General features: G+C 40.5%; 1 pseudogene; it reads right to left on the bottom strand.

Annotated features, from left to right (window-relative positions):
• Nucleotides 1-5,022: 5,022 nt before the first annotated feature.
• Nucleotides 5,023-7,917, bottom strand: LOC131914644 (stromal membrane-associated protein 1-like; annotated as a pseudogene).
• Between the last annotated feature and the right edge of the window lie 3,252 nt (nt 7,918-11,169).

Below are 11,169 nucleotides of genomic sequence, written 5' to 3'. Positions count from 1 at the left end.
AATAAACAGCTCACTGACTATTATTAACAGTCAGCCTTACCAACTGCCTTCTCCCTGGGTTTGAAATGCACACCACTGGAGAGCACTCATGTCTGGAACTGTAAGCCTGTTCAAATCCCCAAGGCTGGAGAATTTATAGGCCCTAAGGGAAAACCTGCTGATGTTCTGCTCTGGCTATGACAGCCAACTGTTCACTAAGTATTTATGTTATACCTGTAGAATTAGCGCTTCTCCCAGTCTTGGTCAGAGAACCTCCTTTTTGGAGTGGGCGGCAGCAAATTCAGAAACTCATACCAGGTCAAAATGATGAGAATCAGTGACTGTTGAGTGTTCAGCCTTAAACAGAACATCAGTATCACCCCTCCATGGTTCAGGGAACATGGATGGAGGGACAGAAAGATTGTGAGAGCAGGAAGATGGGAAGGAGTGCTGTGGAACAGTCTTCTGGACAAGACATGGATTTAGCGCCTGTGAGCTCACAGAGAAGTGGTTACCTGCATATGACATGCACGAGATGGGGTCCACCAACATTCTAGCATGAATGAGTGAGGAGCTCAAAATGCCCCACCCCTCCCTGGTGAGCTACAGGTTTTTAATGGTTGGTGGAGGAAGAGGAGTCATGCAGCTCAGTACAGCCACTAGTAAGTTGTACTTACTCAAATCAACAAATCTCACCCACACTCTTGCAAGCAGCTTTAATTAAATGCAGCAAGTCACATAGACACACAAAGACATGGTAGTAGCATGGGGATTGTTGGGGAAAAAAAAGAGGCCCAGGTAGAGTGGGAGGGAGTTTAGAGAGGACAATAGGGTGAATATAATCAAAATGCATTATATATATATAATAATATATACTTTTTACTTCTACATACATATAATTATGTATGTATAATATACATATAATTTGTGAAAGAATAGATTTTAAAATGTGGCAGCCCTTTATCTATGCACCTTTCATTAATGTATGCCAATTTTAACTTTTGCACCTTTATTCATCTGATACCTGTTCATAAACCAAAGAAATATCGGTTTCATACATAAATAGTGAGAATAAATTTGTATAATTAATTCATTTAGCAAACATTACTGTGAACTGTGGTATGAAATTCCACAGAGGAAATAAGCACTGTGTGAGATTCACACCCAAAATAGATATAAATTCTGATTCTAGTAATTTCATAGCGCAGGAGAAGACAAAGGGTGCATGGAGAGAAAGCAGAAACATGAATTAGGTGGTTATAAAGATGCTCAGTGGATACAAATGAAGTATCACCGAAACAAATTAAAAGGCTGTGAATCTCCTAAGTGGCCGCCCCTCACTCTGGCATTTAATTAGAGCTTAACTCTTGCATGAGTCATCCCTTCTACCTAGGTGACTAAGAAAATGAGTGCTTCTTACTAATGTCTTCAGACTGCCAAAAAATTATCTCCACAGACTCTATCAGCATGGAAGGTGGAAGAAATATTTGAATTGCCCTAAAAAAATCCCTGGATACAAACTCGGTGTTTGATATATTTGATAGAATCTTGACTGGTATTATGACATGGTAATTATCCTTTCTATTTCTTAGAAGTCATTTGTATGACGAGGGCAGTAGCAGAATTATTGTGACCAAACTAAACAAACACGTTTCAAAAGGCACAATGCATTTAGACTTGGACACATTTTAGAACAACTAAATAAAAAAATCCATAAATAAGAAAACAAAATTTCAGCCTTGAAGATATGAAAGTGGGGGTCCTCATTCTGTGTACTTAGAATGGCTCCTTTCTGATTTTCTTGCATCTCCCATCAGGGATAATTTTGTATTATATGTACTTTTTCCTTTTTTTTTTAAAGCCAGAGATGAGTGCAATATTTATCCTTCTAATAATGTCTAGCGTACATGGTGATTTTCTCATTTTTCGATGTTACGTGGAGACTCATTCATCTCAGAGTCGAGTTGTTTTTATGAAAGGCACAGAACACAGCAACTGAAGCAGGCAAGACGTGTCAGCAGACAATAATGTAAGCACAAATAACAAACGTGGAGATTCTTTCCACTTGAAGCCTGTATTCTGGCTCTGCAACACACTCTTATGTTCCTGATAACTAAAACATTCTAATACAAAACCTTGTACTAATCAATTGAATACTACAGCTTTACTGGGAGAGGATGGGCATCCTTAGCAAGCACCATGAGGTACCTTTCTTACATGCTTACAAACACACTCTTAGCACAATTTTAGACAAATTGTTCATTGTCTTTCACATCTAGAAAGAGTATCAAGTACCCTTGGGTTCCATCTTAATTTCATTTCAGCATTCCAAGCCAGAGTGCTTTTTTTCTTTCTACTCTGAATGTGCTAAAGGAAATTTAATAAAAAATAATTTAATAATTTTTCCCTATGGCTCATTCAAATATTCAATAAAGAAACTTTGTCCTTATTGTTAATTTTACTTTTGACCATTTTCTTTTGTATTAAAATCCTTTCTGAAGACAGAGAGTAATGGACTATCATTGTCTTTAAAATAACATGTAATTCATCCACAGACAAGTAAATTATTCATTGTTCTTATGCCTCACATTCTTCTTTGCTGTTCTCTCATCAGACGAAGCTCAGACTCACTGTGACCCACCTTTCTGCTTCTCCTGACTGAATGTGCATAAGAACTGGATCCTTCTTCCAAAACTCCAAGTTCCTATGTCTCTAGCCTATGCTATATTTCCTGTCAAGGCCTTCACAGCCTGGTTCAGGAACACATAAAAGGGGCAGTTGACATCAGTGTGTGTGTGTGTGTGTGTGTGTGTGTGTGTGTGTGTGTGTGTGTGTGTATGTGTGTGTGTGTGTGTGTGTATGTAGCTCTTTCTAACATATGTTTTAATTCTGAAATGTCACTCACAGGCTCAAGCTTTAAATGTTTGTTCCCTAAACAATGACACTGTCTTGTGATCTGATAGAACTTACAGGAGGTGGGGACGTCTACCTGGTAGGAGTGGATTCCTAGGGGCAGATCTTTGAAGTTAATGCTCAGCCCTTAGAGCAGTGGTTCTCAACCTCCCTAATGCTGTGACCTTTTAATACAGCTCCTCATGCTGTGACCCCCAACCGTAAATTATTTTCATTTCTACTTCATAACTGTAATTTTGCTACTATTATGAACCATAATGTAAATATCTGTGTTTTCTGATGGTCATGACCCACAGACTGAGAACAACATCCTTATAGCCTATCTTGCTTCTGCTTCCTGGTCCACTATGATGTGAATAGTGGCCAGCACATGTGCCCACACCCAGGAAACAGGCTGCTGCACCATGCCTTCCCTGCTGCAATGGACTGAAACCCTGGAAACTCATGGTCCAAAATACACCTGCTCTCCTTTAAGATGTTTTTGTTGAGTATTGTGGTTATAAAGAGATAAAAGTAGATAGTCACCAACCCACACAAATGGACTAAGAGTACTCTTTCTGTGGTGGCAACATGGTGGTAAAAGGAGGAGAGGGGGCATTTTCTGCCCAGACCATTAGTATAAATTGAAAAAAAAATAAGAACACAGAAATTGACCCAAGGTAAGCAACAACTTGAAGAGGTTTATTGCAAAATAACTGATGTTTCAGTGTGACTGTCCCTGCCCCTCCCTTACCCACCATAGCTAAAACTCCATTTTACAAAACAGAGTTGGGTTAGGGTTAGATTAGGTGGCAGAAAAACGACAAAAGGAGTGAACAGGAAGAGTTTTTGTGGTGTGTTAATTCTTCTGTTTAATACCGGGAAATAACATTTTGTCAATACTAGGCTGAAGTTTTTTATCTGAATTGTTCTATTATTAATAAAAACTCTGGAATCAAATATTGGAGTAAAAATCTGATAGACCCAAAGAGCAGTGGAAGAACGATCAGCTGACCCTCCTCTCTCCACCCTTTCCAGATCAAAAAGGCTCTTAAATCTCTCTCTTCAAGCCCCTTTCCAGCTCTTCCTGTGTCTCACTATCTGAGTCCTCCAAAATCTCTATGGCTAATTCCAGTAGACTGGTCATTGACTCCACCCCCGATTCATAGATTTATAGTTAACTTTATTGGCAGTCTTGGAGTGCTACAGTGGGAACAAATATCCCTCAACACTAGGCACAATAAAAATGTAAACAAAGTTACTGTTATACACCTAGGTATATCTTCAGGCATTAAAAGTACCGTTTTTGAGTGGTCCTTTCTGCATATAGTGCAGGAAAAGGACTTTATGTTAGCACTATGTACATATCTAAGAAGAGGTAGAGAAAATTTGAGTTCTTGAAACATTCATTAGATTAAGTTTCCTTGTGACATCTAAGTCTGTCTTCCTTTCACTAACCATATTGAGCATATTGCAACAGCAGCACAGTGGAGTGGAAGTGGGAGAGTCTGATGTACTGGAAAACAGTACTCAGTGATGTGTTCACATTCTGTTTATGTGATTAAACATGTTATCATGCATTCCCTTCCTACAGGATGACTGGCTCATTTGGGGGTGGGGTTACACTGTCACAGGTATTACTAACATGATAATACTTTCCTTATATGCAAACATTAGAGCTACAGTTTTAAGAGTACAACCAGTTACTCAAGTTGACTTAGCTTCTTCTCCAAGTGCCTTATGATGCCATGGGAAATATAAGCAAAGTTGCCCTCCACAGGACAATTACTCAACCTGCTTTCCCCACATCAAGCTTAGTGAGTGCAGACCAACACCACGGTCAACCAGGCAATTTTTTTTTTTATTAATTAATCAATTCTTTTTTTCCCAGCCCGATCAGTTTCTCCCTCCCTCTTTCCCTACCAGTCTCTCCCCCCAGTGGTAAAAAAAAAAAAAATGTGTATGTGAATAAACAGGAGAACTTAGATGTATTGCAGTGAGAAATGCAGCATGTCAGTTCTGGATGAAACTCTTGCAGCTTTGACTTCCTCAGTTGTGAGCTCAGAGTCTGACCTGAGGAGCTTCTGACCACCCTGCTGGTTCATTCATGAGAGATTTCAGGGAGACTGCAGAGCTTGTAGTGGGCCAGACTTACTCTGTGGTGCACCCATCTGTGCCCCATTCATCCCTGTACACAGGATCGATCTGATGAAGTGGAATCAATGCAGTTTGTATGACTTCCATAACCATTTGAGCATAGACATGTCCCACCATCATGCTTGTACTCTGTCTTGTCCCCCTTCCTAAAAGGCTGGGGACCTCAGGCACTGGTACACTATGGCAGGAAAGCCTTGAAATGCAGCCACTGCTTGGGAGCTAAATGGTGTGTTTGTGGGTCCTGTAAACATACCAGGAGTGTTTTGTTGTTGGGTGGTCCCTGTTCCATATCAAGGTGAGATGGAGTCTTTGGAGAGTCATTTCTCTCCAATTTCTTCTAACTTAGTAGTTTGGATCTCCGTTGGACAGATCCAAGTCCCCAGATGTTATGGTAGAGTAACATCTGCAGCTACAGAGGCAGTCCTCTAAGCGGGGGCAGGACAGTTGCAGGTAAGGGATTAGAAACCACAATGTCCAGGTCGTCATTCAGGAATGGCACTGTTGTCTTCCCATTGGCCACTGACCCCTCACAGGGCCATCAAGTCCTCAAGGCCAACAGTGGACTCTGCAGCTTTGTTCAGGCCAACATTTTTTTTTCTTTTTGCCTCCAATTATTGATCTTTCTTCTGCAGCTTTTTAGCTGTCACTGGCTTTGCAGGCTTCTCTGGTTCCTTTTCTCCAACCCCCTTTCTTTATTTGTAATAGCTGTAGTATATTCATCACAACATTTCTACTTTTCTTATTTATGTTTGTTGAAAACTTCTGATTGAGCTCCCTGGTCCTGGAAAGTTCTATGGAAGACTGGCTGCATGAAGGACACTTTCTTCAGTGTTTCCCATTTCTTACATGCACTGTATCTGTTTGGATGTCCATTGGAATAGGTTGACTGACTTGACCCTGGGTATACAAACCCCCCAAGATCAGCACATCTGTTGCAAATACACACAGCAGTATTCTAGGAAGCTCACTGGGGACCTTTGGCCTGACAGGTGGCATAGTAACTTGTTCTTCTCCCTCAGCAGTTTGGACCGGATGAGCTGGTGCTACTCAGGCGGCTTCAGATAGCCAGGATGCAGGCAGATGGTAGAAATACTGCCAAGCAGTGAACTGACTCAGTTCAGGAAATGGTGGTGGCAATGGAGGGTGGGAGGGGGCTGATGGGGAGATGGCTGGAACTGGACGAAGGACAGTGGTAGCCCCAGCACTCAGGCAACAGGAAAATTTTGGAAATGAGATTCAAGATGTCTCTATTAAAGAACAGATAATCAATGTTGCATGAATTTGGCTGGCTGAAAAGCTGCATAAATATGAGATACCCAGGGATGCTGGCAATCCTGGAAAGACACCCAGATGTGGTTTTTGTCTTTAAATATGCTTGAAAATATTCATATTTAGAATAGTTTTTTAAAGGTTGACAGTATGAAGAGCAGTATAACAATATGGATAAATAGGCCTCATGTACCATTAGTGGAAATTTAAAATATGCAGCAACTTCAGAAAACATGCTGGACGTTACTTGAAAAGCTTAAAAAAAAAAAAAAAGGCTAGAGAGATAGTGGGTAAAAGCAATCCTCACCAAGTCGGATAGCCTGAGTTCCATCCCAGAACCCACATGGTGAAAGGAGAAAACTGACTCCCAACGAACGTGTCCTCAGATCTTGAGCATATGTGGCATGTGTGCTGTGACCTACACACAGAGACAGACTAATGGACAATCAAAAAGTTAAAAATGTCACATTACCCAATTATTCCCTTATCCCAGGACTATGAAAACTCCCTTCTTCTAAACAACGTCATGCAAATGTTGATGGCAGCATTCCTCCTAACAGAGTAGGAGTCGTGTGCTCAGGAATGACTGAGCAGGTGAACACAGTGTTAGCTCTCCAGGCGGTGAACTGTTCAGCGATAAAGAGTAAACGGAGATACTCAACCACAGATGAATCCAGGTGACATACCGCATGGAGGAAGCCAAGCACAAAAATGGGTAATTCATGTGATTCTATTTATATGGTGTTCTATGAAAGGTAAAACTGTACTGAGGCAGCACACCAGTGCTTTCCAGCGGGCGGTTTGATTGCTTGTCAAGGGGTGACTGCGGAACTTCTGAGGCGTAACTGAAGTGTTACTAAATTCAATAATGCCGATGGTTGTGTGACTGTGTGCACTGGCCACATTTTCAAGCTGCACTTCAGGTGGGTACACTTTTATGTGAAAGTTATACCTCTACAGTCTATAAAATTGATTTAAAATCCCTTTAAATTATGTGCTAATCTTTATGAATTAGAGGAAGATTCGGAGACATGTATTTTATTTCTCACCTTATAATTTCTGAGTTATTATCGATCATTCAGTTTCTGCTCATGTATCTTCAACTGTGTTTCAGACTTCAGAGAACTAAGAAAATGCTGTATAGCATTGGACCAACATGCAGATCTCAGACATTGTAGTTCATTGATATTGTATATTGTGAATTTAATTTACTAAACAAATTATTACATAAATACTCTTGCTACAATCTTCCATAATTTGTGATTTTTAGATTTTTTTTATATCCAAATAAAATTTTCTTTTTTAGTTCTTTGAGAATGTTGTGCAGTGTGTTTAGACCATATTCACCTTTTCTGTCTTCCCAGACCCACCTTCCCTTCCTTCCCACACAACTTTGAGTCCTTTGTCTTATGTTTTTGCTATTCTTTTTCCTTTCAAGGTCACTGTGTGATGCCCAAATAGTCTTGAATGTGTGGTCTTCCACTGAAGCATAGTTTACCTATTTGGGCCTATCTTTTTAGAGAAAACTTACCCTTCCTCTCACAGCAGCTAAGAATTGGCAATAATTCCTGGCCTGGGAAGGGGTGGGGATGGAACCATATGCCCAACTCACCTCTCCATGCTGGCTTAGATTTGCACAGGTGCTATGCATGGGGTTACAACTGCTGTGAGTTCATATGTGAAGCTTCCCTGCTCTATCAATAGAAAAAGAAAGATTTATTTTCATTTTTGAATAATGCATATGTGTGGGTGTCCTATGTAGGAGTTTGTGTATATATCTGTGGTGCCTAGGAAGGACAAAAGATACCCTAGAGAGGACAGAAGAGGGTGCTGGACCCCTCTGGAACTGGAGTAACAGCTATTTGTGAACTGTTTCAGGGGGTGCTGATTCTGGTCCTCTGCAAGAATGGTAGAAGCTCTTAACTACTTAGCCATCTCTCCAGGTCTCTGTGGATCTTTTTGTACTTCTTAACATTAGGATGACATACTTGTAAAAAATTAATGCTATAGTTCTACTCAAATACTTCTTGTCATTAATTATATGACAGCATTTGGCTAGCTTTCATGAATTCAGTTCCCAATTGGGCACCTACAAGGACTCAGGAAATTATGATCATTGGTTAATAAAGACAAAACCAAGACCTACAGCCAACATATTGTTGGGCTGTGGGAAGTATTTCACTAATTAAAAGAGCATAAAAAGAAATGGGAATTAGACTATAAAAGAGATTGGCATATTGATTTCACTCAAGGGAAAGTAAATAAGTGCTTGCCTGAAGACTAAAGAACATAAAAATGTTCACCTCGCATCTTTGCCTACAATTTCAGTTTTCACTAATGAGAAGAGACTATTTCACGGTGGCCAAGGGATTTTATCTTGAAGGAGTGAGATATTGCTGGCCCACTGCAACGTTCCTCACTGTTAAGTAGTGTCAGAGACTGTAACTCCTAAAGCTTCCTTAGACCAGGTAGGTAGAGCATGCTTGGCTCAGCAGAGCTCAGAAGAGGGAAAGCTGCAAGGGTAGCTGCAGTTTAGGGCTCTGGTATCCATGTTTTTATATTCCAGGAAGAAAAGGAAAAGTCCCTGTATAATCATTGCTAGTGAGCAAAGAGAAAGCCACAGAACCTGACTTTTGGCAAATACTAGATCCATTCTAAAGAATTAGAGGAAAAAATATTTTTACGAGTAAACCAAGATTTTGAAAACTGGGAACACGGACCCATTACACAAGTAGAGATGAACTTAGAAGATAAACACGAACAGACCTGGGTGCTGTGAGGAAACCCAAGCAGGTCCTGTGCCTCAATTTAAAATTGCCCCAGCAGATAAAATTTGAAATTGGGAATCTTGAATTAGGATATAGAGGTCAGTTTTAATAAACTGTGCTATAATTCAGGAGAAATGATGGAAAGAAATAAAAGTTAAAAGGGACCAAAATGAGAGAATAATAACTGGAAATCCAGCCTGGGAATATTGAGTGTCCTGAGAAAGAAGTCACAGTAATTTGAAGTAATAATGTAAACTACATCCAAATAGCTTTCTTGCCAGGGATAGAATGCAAATCAAGAAGAGAAGCTGCAAAGGGGTCCAGACTTGTCTGCCTCCAGATGCCATCAGGAGCTTTCGGCTACAGCTGAGTTACTTTTGACTTGAGTTGAAAATATAACCAAGCACTAATGTGTTATAAGAAAAGGGAAGGCAGTCTTCTGGTTACAGGTAAGATGGCGGATTAGAAGCTGAATCTGAGCAGATGGATATAGAAGGGCGGAAAAGGACAAAGGCTGCTGTATGGAGATGCTCCCTCCAACACCCCAGCATTTGCTGTCCACATTAGCGTAGTGCACTAAATGGACCCACCTACATGGCCTCTGCTGCTGCTGTTGCTACAGCCCAGTAGGGCCACAGGTGCCGCTAGCCACCCAACATCAGCCTTCAACATCTGTAGCGGTGAACTGCCAGCCAGAGTGGCACCAAGAGTGAGCTTTTCTCATGAATGGACATCCAGTTACAACCAATGCCTTCACCCTTCTTCTTCCACTCAGCCTACACTGCTCCATTGATTAGATAAGCAGAGCACCACTGTTAGTTAGATAAGCACCCTTCTTCTCTGTCAATGACAGGTGTTTTTATCATCCTTCTTCTTCCACTCAGCCTACACTGCCCCATTGATTAGATAAGCACCATTGTTCTCTGTCAATGACAGGCACTTCCCGGAGAGCTGCGTGAATGAAAAGCCAACACTGAAAGATCAGAGAAGGCTAGGTACAAGAATGCAAACATATAAAGTATGATCAAGGAACTTGACCATAAGACAACCATCTAGAGAAAACAATACCTCTCTCCTGCCCCAGCTACAAAAGAGACATGCCATGGAACTCAGCTCTTAGCATATAATCAGGTAATCATACCTTTAAATACTTAATGAAAAGGATTAAAAAGTAGAGGTCCATGATCTTCATAGGAATGCTTCTAGAAGCTTTATCCAAAATTACCAAAGACTGAAAGACTCGAAGTTTTCAGTGTCCTTAATCTTAATGGATAATAGAAACAAGTTGTTATGTCTACCCAAGGGCTCATTATTAAACAATTAAAAGGAAATATTCTTTTTCAAGCTGCAAAAGACACAGGTGATTCTTAACTCTACAAATGAATTCTAAATGTCTGTCTCTATGTTTTTCTATTTAAATGATGGGATCTTAGCATAAGGCAATACTACAGTGACTACAGTGAAATGGTCAGTGGTTATCACCATTACGGAAAGGGCAGGAAGGGTACAAGAGTTCAAATACACACACATTTTAGGACAGCAAAGCTAAGCCATGTGATGCTGTAATGAGTATTTGCTAGAGGCCACAACCTTTGGAACAGAAACAGTGGCATTAATGAACAAATAAAAATCATTTGGAGTAACAGGGCATCCTAAGATGGAATGCAAATCGTGACAAAACCACCCAATTATATTATAAGTGAACGAAACAGTCTAAGTAAGGGAAGAGGGGAGGAAAGTTCTTAAATAAATAACTTTGTAAATGACTAGAGTCTAGAAGATTCAAAACAAACTGACATATACATAAGCATGCTCTTTGATTGATGGTTGATTCCCACAAGGGTATAGGCGAATAATCATAACACTACTGTGGTGGTATGTGAAAGAAAATGGCCTCCAAAGAGAGTGACACTATTAGGAGGTGTGGTCTTGTGGAGTAAGTGTAGCCTTGTTGGAGGAACTGTGTCACTGTGGAGGTGGGTTTTGAGGTCTATGTGTGCTCAAAACCTCCTAGTGTCTCTGGTCACTTTCTGTTGCCTACAAGCTGCAGGACTCTCAGCTACTTCTCCAACACCATGTCTGCCTGCATGCCACCATGTCCTAC

Source organism: Peromyscus eremicus, chromosome 7, assembly GCF_949786415.1.
Source record: "Peromyscus eremicus chromosome 7, PerEre_H2_v1, whole genome shotgun sequence".
Classification (NCBI taxonomy): domain Eukaryota; kingdom Metazoa; phylum Chordata; class Mammalia; order Rodentia; family Cricetidae; genus Peromyscus; species Peromyscus eremicus.
This window is presented reverse-complemented; position numbering and strand designations above follow the sequence as displayed.